Source organism: Sardina pilchardus, chromosome 23 (genome assembly GCF_963854185.1).
Source record: "Sardina pilchardus chromosome 23, fSarPil1.1, whole genome shotgun sequence".
Taxonomy (NCBI): Eukaryota; Metazoa; Chordata; class Actinopteri; order Clupeiformes; family Clupeidae; genus Sardina; species Sardina pilchardus.
Genome location: NC_085016.1, coordinates 2,976,956 through 2,991,955, shown reverse-complemented (window position 1 = coordinate 2,991,955; position 15,000 = coordinate 2,976,956). Strand labels below are relative to the sequence as shown.

Genomic DNA, 15,000 nt, shown 5'->3' with positions numbered 1-15,000 from the left:
GAGAAGAGAAGAGAAAGATGAAACATCTTGGCAGAGCAAACTCACCTGCTGTGCCGTTTCATAACACAAGCAGCATCATAGTATGAGGTGACTCATGCTAAACATGCAAATCCTTTTGCAGATGCTCCAAACCTCCACTCACTCTCTATTGCGGACGCTAAAAACATCCACTCTCTATTGCGGACGCTAAACACATCCACTCTCTATTGCGGACGCTAAAAACATCCACTCTCTATTGCAGACACTAAAAACATCCACTCTCTATTGCAGACGCTAAAAACATCCACTCTTTCACACAGGAAATGCATTTCCTCATGATTTACACAACAGGAAACAGGATCTCCGCTGCGGCCAGTCACAAGGCATACGATGCCCTTCATGAGACAGGGAACACTCTGCATGTACTGTACTGTGTGTGTGTGTGTGTGTGTGTGTGTGACGTGCGTAGATGAGACGGCGCACATCACAAGTGCTCTAGTGATGGGAACATGACAGGAGAGCTCGGCTAATATGCTGGTGTTTACACAGAGGCACTGGAGGAAAACAGGAGAGGAGAGGAGGAGAGGAGAAGAGAGGAGAAGAGAGGAGTGAAGGGGAGAGGAGAGAGGAGAGGAGAGAGGAGAAGAGAGGGTGAAAGGAGAGGAGAGGAGAGGAGAGGAGGAGAGAGGAGAGGAGGAGAGAGGAAAGAAGAAGAAAGGGCGAGAGGAGAGAAGGGGAGAGGAAAGGAGAGGAGAGGAGTGAAGGGGAGAGGAGAGAGGAGAGGGGAGGGGAGGAAGGAGGAGAGGAGAGGACAGAAGAGAGGAGAGGAGGAGAAGAGGAGAGGTTGCCAGTGTGCCAGTGAGAAGAGTGCAGAGGAGAGGAGGGGCCTTCAGCTGGTACACAACTCAACTTGTGCTTCCTGTCCGGCCACATTTGTGTGTCTGTGACAGCAAAGGCATTGTTTACCATGCACACAAGGGGCCAGAGAGAGAGGGAGGGAGAGAGAGAGAGGGAGGAGAAGAAAGAAAACTGGGACAGACATAAAGAGGGGGTGCATCTCTCCAGCACTCTAATTGTGTTGCGATCCAAACAGTCCAGCGCTGCTCCACTCACTCCACTCCACTTGGAGCTGTGTTGTGTTCAAGAGGCAGCGCCATCCTGCACAGAGCAACACTCAGTCCGTCCACGCAGGGCATGATCTCTAGTGCTAGTTCTCTCTCTCTCTCTCTCTCTCTCTCTCTCTCTCTCTCTCTCTCTCTCTCTCTCTCTCTCTCTCTCTCTCTCTCTCTCTCATAAACACTCAGCACAAAAAATCCTGCACAGAGCAACACTCAGTCCCCCGTCCCATGGAGGGCATGATATCTAACGCTCTCTCTCTCCCTCTTTCTCTCTCGAATAAACAAAACACAGGAAAGTGGGCTGCACAGGTTTGACTTATCGCCAGAGGCGCTACAGCCTATGTTATGATGTCATGATAAGCTATCCATTCATATTGTAGTGTGACACCAAGGACTTTATCTTCCATGTTCAAACAGAAGTCGGACTTAATCTTTTACTGATATGTCAAACACCATATCAGCACTTGAGCAACCATTAGCGTAAAGAAAAGGCTCGTTTTGGCACGAGTCCAGCGTGTCATGCTTGAGTGTGTCCCGTCTGTGAGTGTGTGAGTTTGACATGCTCTGACATCGGAGCAGGAGCCCACGCACGCACGTTCACACACACATGCCCTCTCGCAGGGCCCGAGTGCTCACGCTCTCCGCATTCTGAGGCGTGTCATCAGAAAGCGCCCTGCTCTCCCCTCACACATGAGAGCCTTCCCCCCCTTGCCCTCTTTCTGAAGGGGAACTAGCATCAATGCCCACCACCGTCCCTCACAGCTAGGCTGCTAGCCACCATTTCCCCCAACAGCCAGGCTACTAGCCACCATTACCCCTCACATCCAGGCTACTAGCCACCACTGCCCCTTATAGTCAGGCTACTAGCCACCATTACCCCCAACAGCCAGGCTGCTAGCCACCATTACCCCTTACAGCTAGGCTACTAGCCACCATTTCCCCTCACATCCAGGCTACTAGCCACCACTGCCCCTTATAGTCAGGCTACTAGCCACCATTTTTTCACAAAAATTACACAGACACAACTACACAGACACAGCTAAACACACACAACTAAAAACACACAGCTACACAGACACAACTAAACAGACACAATCACACAGACCCAGCTGAACAGTAAATAGTAAGGACAGTCTGTCTGTGTCTATGTTGGCAAATCTAAGATCCTCTACGGAGCTGTAGCGTTAGCGTCTCTAAAGAGCCTGTGCTGCTGTAGCGTTAGCGTCTCTAAAGAGCCTGTGCTGCTGTAGCGTTAGCGTCTCTAAAGAGCCTGTGCTGCTGTAGCGTTAGCGTCTCTAAAGAGCCTGTGCTGCTGTAGCGTTGACTGTGCTGCTGTAGCGTTGACTGTGCTGCTGTAGCGTTGACTGTGCTGCTGTAGCGTTAGCGTCTCTAAAGAGCCGGTGCTGCTGTCAGCCCCTCTGGCTGCACGCCACAGCAGCTTTCCTCATCAGGCGGGTATCATATGCGCAGATAAATCACAGCAGCTCTCAGGTGTCACATCGCTGCACTTGAGGGACACTGATGAGGATTTAGCCGTAGCTCTGAGACTAGTACCGTCTGAGGAACACAAGGCATTTAGCCGTAGCTCTGAGACTAGTACCGTCTGAGGAACCCACGGCATTAGGCTGGAGCTCTGAGACTCGTACCATCTGAGGAACCCACGGCATTTAGCCGCAGTTCTGTAACATTTGATTGGCCGTGACTGATGAGCAGCCCGGAGATGTGTCAGGGAGCAACACATACGTACTGTACGTGTGTACGTCCCCAAATATGTGCTGCTCAAGTTCCCACAATCCCCTGCTGCCTGCTGAACCCCTTCTCCCCCCTCACGATTCCTTCCATCCCCCTCCTGAACCCCCCCCATGTCCCCCCGTTCCCCCCCTGAACCCCCCATATCTTCCCTGTACCCCCCCCCCCCGTCCCCATCCTGAACCCCCCATGTCTCCCACGTCCCCCCCCTGAACCCCCCATGTCTCCCACGTCCCCCCCTGAACCCCCCATATCTTCCCTGAACCCCCCCATGTCTCCCACGTCCCCCCCCTGAACCCCCCATGTCTCCCACGTCCCCCCCCCGAACCCCCCCCATGTCTACCCTGTCCCCCTGCAGGCTGGCTGGTGGTACTGCATGTGGGACAGCATCTGAAGTGCCTCCATAAGCTGGGAATAATATGGCCTATTATCACTTCAAAGGCTATTTTTACCACCAGCGAGCCGCACACACACACACACACCGGGAGAGCAGAGGGAGCTTCCCTGTTCGCCTCTCATTACCAGAGAGTTAATAGCGCTCAGCTGGGGTTTAGTCATCTAGCCCAGGGAGTTTAAAGTGGTCGGCCCACAGGCGTCAGGACACTCCCGGTGTAATATGTACTCCACGGCTGACTAGCATGAGCTAGACTCTCAGATACACAATCTCATCATTCTGACACTACTGTAGCATGAGCTAGACCCACAGATATACAACTGAATTATTCTGACACTAGCATCAGCTAGACTCTCAGATACACAATCTCACCATGTTGACACTAGTATGGGGCAGACTCACAGATATACACAATCTCATCATGTTGACACTAGCATGAGCTAGACTCTCAGATACACAATCTCACCATGTTGACACTAGCATGAGCTAGACTCTCAGATACACAATCTCACCATGTTGACACTAGCATGAGCTAGACTCTCAGATACACAATCTCACCATGTTGACACTAGCATGAGCTAGACTCTCAGATACACAATCTCATCACGCTAACTGGCCCAGTAATCCCTACATTACATTATTTGATTACATTTGCAATACATTTATCATTTAGCAGCCGCTTCACTCTAAAGCCTATAAAATGAGGAACAAGCTCTGCAGAGGACAGCTGAGGTGCGAATAGATCCTCCCATGCAGAGAAGATCTCACTAAACAATATCTTATGATTCGCTTCAAACATTAACGGCGGTGGGACACAATACTACTGTCTGATACTACCATCATGCTTCTACATATATGAGAGAGAGGGGAGAGAGAGAGAGAGAGAGAGTGTGTGTGTGTGTGAGTGTGTGTGAGTGTGTGTGTGTGTGTGTGTGTGTGTGTGTGTGTGTGTGTGTGTGTGTCTCACTTCCATGTGGGCATGTCTCCTAGGGCACCTGTGGAGCTGTACCTGCTCTGTGTGATGGCAGGCTGGTTGGCGTAGAGCAGTAAAAGATTCATGAGAAGTGACTCGTGCCCACACACACCTCTTTGGTATCAGGCAGAGCCCACGACCGCGCGTGTGTGTGTGTGTGTGTGTGTGTGTGTGTGTGTGTGTGTGTGTGTGTGTGTGTCGGGCCATGCTGGCGGCTCTGTCCATGAGTGTGAGCGATTAAACAATGAGAGCAGTGAGCTCATGGACACACCCTGCAACCAGAGAGCTGCCGGCTACACACACACACACACACACACTCCGTTCCATTGCTCCGCTCTGCTCACTCCGTTCAGCCACACAATGACCACACAACTGCCCTCAACTACCATGCCTGTTAGGACTACACACACAACTGCCCTCAGCTACCATGCCTGTTAGGACTACACACACAACTGCCCTCAGCTACCATGCCTGTTAGGACTACACACACAACTGCCCTCAGCTACAGTGCCATGCCTGTTAGAACTACACACACAACTGGCAAAGTCAGCAATAATAATGAAGAAAATATGTATGCCCATGTACAATTAATCTCCTAGCTGTATAAATCTCAGTTAATAAGTGGGAATTCCAGTTAACACTTCACATGACTAGACTGCTCCCCTCTTTTAACCGGATTAACCGGAGTCAAACTCCTTGTTTAAATTTGAAAGCAATCCTGGCCATTAAAGCTGATTCCGATTGTGATTCTTTGTTCACTTCACATGGCAGCAGGTGTTAGCGTTAGCTCCCCTCAAGAACACAGCCGGGAGTGAATGTGGTGCAGTATTCACAGCTACACAGGGATCAGTACCCACATGTTAGGACTCTATTGACCAATCCTTTCTCTCGTTTATTTTCCTCTTCTCTCCTGCACGTTTTTATTCCATCCCTCTCTCTCTGCATCCCTCTCCCTCTCTATCTCTCTCTCTGCATCCCTCGCTCACTCTGCATCCGTCTCTCTCTCTCTGTATCCCTCTCTTCTCTGGCCTGTGGTCAGGAGGCTTAAGGCCGTAGAGGCCCAACAGCTGGTCTGTCATCTCTGAGCCTCCATAATCTCAACCGTAATCCTCTCTGCTCCGAGGACAGGCCACTCTACTCTCTCTCTCTCTCTGTCTGTCTCTGTCTCTCTCTGTCTCTTTCTCCATCTCTCTCTCTCTCTCTCTCTCTCTCTCTCTCTCTCTCTCCTGTTGTTGTTGTTGTGACAGTAGTGGAGGGCCTGTCTCTTTAAGAACATGACAGACAACAGTTTGGTGACAGCAGCCTCTCCACCAAAACTTAGTAGCCTATTCTCTCTCTCTCTCTCTCTCTCTCTCACACACACACACACACACACACACACACACACACACACACACACACACACAACCCCGCACGCACACACACAGACACACAGACACACACAGAGTACTTCCTTCCATTTGTCATTGCATTGGGGGGGGGGGGGGGGGGGGGCTGATAAAATGGTGTGGGTACCAGCTCCAGAGGGACGATAAAACACCTGTTTGCACACCTGACTAGCGTACAAAGTTACAAACACTTCACTGCTGTAGGAGTCATTTGTAAGCTTTGACTCGATTCGACAGAACTGGACCAACACTGTCTTACATTTCACTTACACACACACACACTCTCACACACACACACACAAACACACACACTTACATTTCACTTTGTGATATGAAAACAAAAGCTGCAAAGCCTCTTGGCGGAGTCAGTATTTTTGCCAATAAGCCCCCTCTAATGTCCTGCCAAACAGTATATCATAGCGTAATCAGAGTGGCGGCCGTCATGGCTGGACCCTGCGCTGGGGCTATATTAGGGAGAAAGGTCAGCATGCCACAGTAACTAGAGTCCAGTCAATCAGAATTAAACACACACACGTCATAATCACCTCCACGCTGCAAAGACCCCTCACACACTGTACACACACACACACACACACACACACTTAAGAGACACACTTCTCCCCTGCCTGTGTTGTCGTTATTTTGTACACTTAGCTAAAGAATGCCTTCTAAAGTACAGCAAGCATCATTAAGGCATGTTCAGTGTACTTCTACTGTACATATCTGGTAAATGGTCATGGTTAGAGGTGCTTTGTATTTAGGGGATTTTTACTCTAATATAACATTACAGTTATACATTAGCTTCCAAATAAATGGGCTAATCATTGCCATGACATCTTTTAGAAAAAAAACAAGCATGTTAAGCATGCCTCTACTCCGCTGAACAGGTGTAGAATCCCCTGTAGCCATCACACACAGCAGAAGGTTGAGACAAGAATTCCCCTCAGGCTGCTCCATTAGGTGACAAGTACAAGTACCTCTCAAACACGTTATCTGTCAGGCTGCGTTACTTCACCAGAGGTAAGTCAACGTCTTGCTTTCATAACTCACACTAAAATAACAACGGGGCTTATTTATCCAAGAGCAGGTCGGACAGCAATGGCATCATTGCACCTGTTCCCATAGCAACCATATTTTATGTGCCACTGACACCTGTAATGTGACCTGACTGCATTTACTATGACTGGGAAAGACTTTCCACACAGACATAGATTGTCTTGCTTATTTAGCTGGTGTTTGGTTTTGGTTGGTCTTTTTCACACATTTTCTCACACAGTCAGGCACACAATCATGCTACAAGACCGCAACATTTATGGAATGAATTTCTCACACACACACACACACACACACACACACACACACACACACACACACACACTCTATCTCTTGTCCCATAGCCGGCTCCACTCATGGTGAGCGGTCACTGGCTCTTTGTGTGGCCACAGATAGGCCATTTTGCCCCATAAATACGCCATTGTCTCAGGCCAATCTCAGCAAACACACACCACCACCACAAACAAGACTGCAACACAGACTCTCCTAACTCATACACACACACACACACACACTCCATGTCCGCATGTTTGTAAAATCACAAAGACGGGGAGAGTGATAGATAGTGTGTCTATTTTTTATCTGTTCATCGCTTCACCTCCAGAGCGGGTGAGGGGAGGGCTGAGTGTGTGTGTGTGTGTGTGTGTGTGTGTGTGTGTGTGTGCGAGCTGCCTGTGTTGGGGTCGTGCCAGATATGCCCTCACAAACTCAATGTGCCCGCCGCAGCCCCTTTCATCCCACCGCCCACGCACCACACACACAAACTACACACACACACACACACACACACACAAGCTACACACACACACACACACACACACACACACACACACACACACACACACCATCGCCGAAATGCCTCTCTGACTAGCGCTGCTGTCCCCAGGGGAACAAGCGAACAAAGGCTGCCTCAAATACTCATCATGTAATCAGAATGAGAAACAGACTCGGAGATAAATATTTGGACGGGAGCCTCAGGCCCTTCTGAGCCACAGATTGAAATCCACGGCAGCAAATCTGGCCAGCGGCTTCCATTTTGCGAGTGCAGACAGCCCTTAGCAAAAACAAGCTAATGGGAGTGCACTATTGGTCTACTTATTTTTGAAATAAGTACATATGCATAGCTTAGTTTTCTGTGTGCTGATCAGAGACACACTAAATGCATTCAGTGGTTTACATCGATAAGTGTATCTAGCTTAGGGGTCTATATCTCAGAGTACACATAAAGGGATAGATACCTTTCCCTGCTCCCTGCTTGTAATAACCCAGTTTGACACCATTAGCCTAGTTTAGCATAATTCACTGGAAGTGGATTAGTCCAGTTTGCATTCAGTTAGCCTTTAGCGAACAGGGAGCTATTGACTAACTGGTAGAACCCACTACAAATGAATCATGCTAAGCTACACTAGCTGGTATAACCCACTTCAAATGAATCATGCTAAGCTAAGATAACTGGTATAACCCACTTCAAATGAATCATATTAAGCTAGGCTAACAGTGTGAGGGTTATTGCTAGCACAGAGAAGAGAAGGACATGTATCCTCTTATCTAGCTATCTAACTCTGAGGTAGATGACAAATCAGGTGATTTCCCAAAAAGTTGTTGTGTTTTTCAAAGGGTGCTTGTTGTCATGTTGTTTAAAGGGTGCTTGTTGTCATGTTGTTTAAAGGGTGTTTGTTGTTGGGTTGTTTAAAGGGTGTTTGTTGTCGTGTTCTTTAAAGGGTGTTTGTTGTCGTGTCGTTTAAAGGGTGTTTGCTGTTGTGTTGTTGAAAGGGTGTTTGCTGTCGTGTCCTTTAAAGGGTGTTTGTTGTTGTGTTCTTTAAAGGATGCTTGCTGTTGTGTCCTTTAAAGGGTGTTTGTTGTTGTGTACTTTAAAGGATGTTTGCTGTTGTGTTGTTTAAAGGGTGTTTGCTGTTGTGTACTTTAAAGGGTGTTTGCTGTCGTGTCCTATAAAGGGTGCTTTCCTGATGAAGTGGGTCAGCAGAGCTAGTGGAGGATCAGCGGCCAAAGGCCACGGGGCCATTTTGAGGTGAGATGAGGAGATCAGACTGGTGCGTCGGACGGTCAGCGAGGCCTGCAGCCTCAGGTAGCGCTGCGGTGAGATTATCCTCGGAGCTCGTCAGAGCACACCAGACCAGAGCAGGGTGAGATCAGCTTACTGCGTCTGCACACATCTCAGCCAAGTTCAGGCAGGAATGTGTGTGTGTGTGTGTGTGTGTGTGTGTGTGTGTGTGTGTGTGTGTGTGTGTGTGTGTGTGTGTGTGTGTGTCTTTGTGTTCGGGAGGGTGTGTTTACTTGAGTGTCTCAGGAGGTAGTTACCTCCATACAAGCTCTACAAACTCTTCCTCTGTAAATTATCTTTAACAAGCAGCGATTAATTTGCATATTCAGCTGATTTATTTGCATATAACAGCTGATTAAAATTCCGCAAAGTGTTCCTCTACGTTTTATAATCCCAAATAAACACCCCGTGGTTTTGGAGCTATATGAAGTCTAAGAATCTCTCAGGGGGGGGAAGGGCGTCACGGAGCGTATTCATGTGCAACACGAAAGAACATCCCAGCCCTCAGTGTCACTTTCCAGCAATCCAGTCCCACATGTCCACGCAAAACTACTTCAAAACAAAACTTGAAATACGTGTGGTCAAACACCACAGGTCACTTTCCCTCGTAGAGAAAAACAAAGCATATGGTGGAGGTGGACAAACGTTAAATGGATTTGTTCGATTAAGCGGTGACCTTCACTCCAGCCTGACTTGGTAAAGCCTCTCTTCACAAGGCTGTTACTTAATCCCAGAGCGCCTGTTCTGCTGGGGCAAAGCCCTTTTGTGCTGTTCACGTTACAAACACCCAGCTCCAAAGCCCCATCCGTCCCATCCTAACATGCGTGTGTGTGTGTGTGTGTGTGTGCTCATTCTTGGTCTACCTACGCCCAGGGCTCCAGTCATGTTCTCTGTGTAGCGTAGGGAAGGCTGGCTGTCGGAGTTCACCCGTCTAGCATGTTGGGACCAGTCAGCAATCTCACTACGCTGAGGAGGAGTCTTAGCTAAAGTTTTTACAAAGAGGACTGTTTGGGTTGTTTTTCTTTTTCTTAATGTCTTATGCTATGCATGTAAAATACACCATATGTTGTGTTTTGCATGGTGTTGCATTTAAAGTTTGATTGCAAACATTTTTTTTTTTAACAAAGAGCACCCTCCCAAGACGCTATTTCAATACGCTAAGCTATTTTGGCGAGAGCATCTGCACTGTACTCATGAGAGTGACTCCCTGCAGCCACAGGTCTGTGCGTGTGTGTAAGGTCAAAGTGTACAAGAAATTAACCACTGTCAGTCGAAGTAGTTTCACAGACCATTTAAAAAGGTAAAAAGCGCAATACCAACCTAAACATAGGCCTACAGGCAATTGTGTTTTATAGGTTTAGCTTGGGGCTCAAAATTAAAAGGTCTTTAAAGTAAATCATTACATCATTCTATACCAAGAAAACAAATAAATAAACTAACAAATAAACAAACAGCCCCAACCCACCCTTCTAATCTCTGATGTAATCTTGAGAGCGTTTGAATCTAATCTGAGTTGCTGGCAGGAGCTGACCCTATTGGCTCGTGAGTCGTGAGTGGTGGCACTGACCCTATTGGCTTGTGAGTGGTGGCACTGACTGACTGTGGGATACTTCAGTGACTTGGACTAAACATACAGTATGAATGCACCAGAGGTGAGTTAAGGGCCGCTCACACCAAGAACGATAACTATAAACAAATGTCGCTCTAGTTTAAGGAATGACAGCGTTCACACAACAACATGAAGAACGATATGTTGGGGATCACTTTCAGAGCGATTTTGAGAACGATAAAAAGTTAATAGCCAATCAGAGCCTATAACACTTTAGCCATCACATTTATTAACATGAGGAGAGACCTTTTTTCCCCATTGGTCAGTGTGAACGCTTTTATGGTTATGGTTATAGGTATGGTTATAGTTGTAGTTATAGTTATCGTTCTTGGTGTGATTCTGGTGGTAAGACTCAATGGTAGGTCTGGGTCACATCACAATACTTCCATTGTTGGTTCTCCTTCTATGTCTGTTGTAGGTGGCTCAATGGTGTTTTTTGCCCCCAACGGCACCTTCCAGGCAGCACAGCCTAAAAGGCACTACCTTTACCCTTTTCCTAACACTAACCCCCTCAACCCTCATCCTACCCCTACACTGAGGGGAGTAGTGCCTTGAAGGCAGCGCTGCCTGGAAGGCACCATTGAGGGCAAATAATACCAAAGACCTTGTAGGTGCAGCTATGGGTTTGTAAGCCCGGAGAAATGTCTACCATTGATTAAAGTTTTAACTTTAAATGCTCTTTACAGCATCTTGCACTAAAAGTCCTGTCTCCATTAAATCAAATCAAAGTCTACTTGTTAGCCAGAGGCCAGTCCATTTGCAGGAAACTCTACACTGAGGCTATTCTTGATCTTCTGTCAAACTCAGTCTTGGGTCAGGTTGCTGAGCAAGGCCATATTTATAGATTAAGGAGGAAAATGGGTGAAAAATCGATGCCGTGTTTTAGCGTTTGACCAAAGCAGCTGTTTTTTCTTTGTCATATTCGCTTACGAGCCAGCAGATTCAGCAACAATCTGAGCCCTCGCGTCTATTAGCTCCTTCTGTTAAAAATCACTGGGATGGCATATCCCATAATAACCACTGAGCATCAACAAAAACGCTCAGACTGACCGGAGGGCGTGTGTGCGGCTAGCATTTAGTGTCAGTTACAGCTGAAGCGTTCGAGCTCTAAGAGGCTCATATTGTGCTGCCGTGACCTGCAGTAAGAGAGCATACCCTTACAAACCCAGAGATCTGAGCACTGCCACACACACACACCAGCTACACGAGCACACACACACACACACACACACACACACACACACACACACACACACCAGCTACACGAGCACACACACACACACACACACACACACACACACACACACACACACCAGCTACGCTACCTAGCCTGAGGCTCATATTGTGCTGCTGTGACCTGCCGTAAGAGAGCATACCCTTACAAACCCAGAGATCTGAGCATCGGCACACACACACACCAGCTAGTACGCTAGCACACACACACACACACACACACACACCAGCTACGCTAGCACACACACACACACCAGCTACGCTAGCACACACACACACACACCAGCTACGCTAGCACACACACACACCAGCTACGCTAGCACACACACACACCAGCTACGCTAGCACACACACATACCAGCTACGCTACCTAGCCTGAGGCTCATATTGTGCTGCTGTGACCTGCCGTAAGAAAGCATACCCTTACAAACCCAGAGATCTGAGCACTGGCACACACACACACCAGCTACGCTAGCACACACACACACACACACACACACACACACACCAGCTACGCTAGCACACACACACACACCAGCTACGCTAGAACACACACACACACCAGCTACGCTAGCTAGCCTGAGGCTCCCCCCCCCACACACACACACACTTATCCCCCACACACACTCGACTCATCTAATGGAGGGGAGGGAGGGAGAGAGAGCGAGGAAGAGGGTGAGAGAGTGAGGTGGAGAGAGAGAGAGTGTGTGTGTGTGTGTGTGTGTGTGTGGGAGAGAGAGCCTGTGGGTGGCAGGAAAGGGAGAGGCACAGGGTGGAGTGGCAGACCGATTACACACAGTAGCCTGGGGCTGTGATTTACCCATGTGCCCCCTCTACACACACACACACACACACACACACACACACACACACACACACACACACACACACACACACACACACACACACACACACACACACACACACACACACACACACACACACACACACACACACACACACACACACACACACACACACACACACACACACACACACACACACACACACAGCAGAGCAGCGCTGTTTAACGAGCTGATAAGTGCAAGGCAGAGGCGCGTGCATAACTCACGGGCCGATAGAAGGTGCTAGCCGGTCGGCTGCTGGTCAGACTGATAAGAGGGCAGATCATCACTGTGTGCTTGAGCACGCATTCTCTTAAACAAGACTCCGCCAGCCAGAGAATACGGCCTTTTGTGCCCAGGGACCAGAGAGTGTGTGTGTGTGTGAGAGAGAGATAGTGTGTGTGTGTGTGTGTGTGTGTGTGTGTGTGTGTGTGTGTGTGTGTGTGTGTGTGAGAGAGAGAGAGAGAGAGAGAGAGAGAGAGAGAGAGAGAGATAGTGTGTGTGTTTGTTTGTCTATACGTATGTAAGTGTGTGTGTGTGTGTGTGTGTGTGTGTGTGTGTGAGAGAGAGAGAGAGATAGTGCGTGTGTGTGTGTGTGTTTGTCTGTATGTGTGTATGTGTGTGTGTGTGTGTGTGTGGGTTGGGGCTACGTCAGTAAGGCGACTGTCTCCAGGCCAAGTGTGCGTTCCCTCATAAGTAGGGCGTGTGTGTGGGATGTGGAGGGGGAAGTGTGTGTAGGTGAGTGAGAGGCTTAAGAAGCACCGTCTCAGTCTGAGAAGTTGCTGATTGGATCACAAACGGCCACAGCAACAGCAAGGAAGAGAAGAGACGGATTCTGTTGTGTTATTATTGTGCTGTATGAACAGGAGAGACGTATGCTGTTGTGTTATTATTGTGCTGTATGAACAGGAGAGACGTATGCTGTTGTGTTATTGTTGTGCTGTATGAACAGGAGAGACGTATGCTGTTGTGTTATTGTTGTGCTGTATGAACAGGAGAGACGTATGCTGTTGTGTTATTGTTGTGCTGTATGAACAGGAGAGACGGATTCTGTTGTGTTATTATTGTGCTGTATGAACAGGAGAGACGTATGCTGTTGTGTTATTGTTGTGCTGTATGAACAGGAGAGACGTATGCTGTTGTGTTATTGTTGTGCTGTATGAACAGGAGAGACGTATGCTGTTGTGTTATTGTTGTGCTGTATGAACAGGAGAGACGTATGCTGTTGTGTTATTGTTGTGCTGTATGAACAGGAGAGACGTATGCTGTTGTGTTATTGTTGTGCTGTATGAACAGGAGAGACGTATGCTGTTGTGTTATTGTTGTGCTGTATGAACAGGAGAGACGTATGCTGTTGTGTTATTGTTGTGCTGTATGAACAGGAGAGACGTATGCTGTTGTGTTATTGTTGTGCTGTATGAACAGGAGAGACGTATGCTGTTGTGTTATTGTTGTGCTGTATGAACAGGAGAGACGTATGCTGTTGTGTTATTGTTGTGCTGTATGAACAGGAGAGACGTATGCTGTTGTGTTATTGTTGTGCTGTATGAACAGGAGAGACGTATGCTGTTGTGTTATTGTTGTGCTGTATGAACAGGAGAGACGTATGCTGTTGTGTTATTGTTGTGCTGTATGAACAGGAGAGACGTATGCTGTTGTGTTATTGTTGTGCTGTATGAACAGGAGAGACGTATGCTGTTGTGTTATTGTTGTGCTGTATGAACAGGAGAGACGTATGCTGTTGTGTTATTGTTGTGCTGTATGAACAGGAGAGACGTATGCTGTTGTGTTATTGTTGTGCTGTATGAACAGGAGAGACGTATGCTGTTGTGTTATTGTTGTGCTGTATGAACAGGAGAGACGTATGCTGTTGTGTTATTGTTGTGCTGTATGAACAGGAGAGACGTATGCTGTTGTGTTATTGTTGTGCTGTATGAACAGGAGAGACGTATGCTGTTGTGTTATTGTTGTGCTGTATGAACAGGAGAGACGTATGCTGTTGTGTTATTGTTGTGCTGTATGAACAGGAGAGACGTATGCTGTTGTGTTATTGTTGTGCTGTATGAACAGGAGAGACGTATGCTGTTGTGTTATTGTTGTGCTGTATGAACAGGAGAGACGTATGCTGTTGTGTTATTGTTGTGCTGTATGAACAGGAGAGACGTATGCTGTTGTGTTATTGTTGTGCTGTATGAACAGGAGAGACGTATGCTGTTGTGTTATTGTTGTGCTGTATGAACAGGAGAGACGTATGCTGTTGTGTTATTGTTGTGCTGTATGAACAGGAGAGACGTATGCTGTTGTGTTATTGTTGTGCTGTATGAACAGGAGAGACGTATGCTGTTGTGTTATTGTTGTGCTGTATGAACAGGAGAGACGTATGCTGTTGTGTTATTGTTGTGCTGTATGAACAGGAGAGACGTATGCTGTTGTGTTATTGTTGTGCTGTATGAACAGGAGAGACGTATGCTGTTGTGTTATTATTGTGCTGCATGCTCCACATGTAAAGCACTATGATCACAGGTGAGTTCTGCTCATGGGGACCAATCACATCTCTTGTAGGAGAGAGATTAGAACAACAACAGGAAGTGAGATCA

The 15,000-nt window shown here is 47.7% G+C and overlaps 1 protein-coding gene across 1 annotated transcript in view; it reads right to left on the bottom strand.

Moving 5' to 3' along the window:
- atp11a (ATPase phospholipid transporting 11A) overlaps positions 1 to 15,000 on the bottom strand; it is an 83,184-nt gene that overhangs the window by 43,526 nt on the left and 24,658 nt on the right.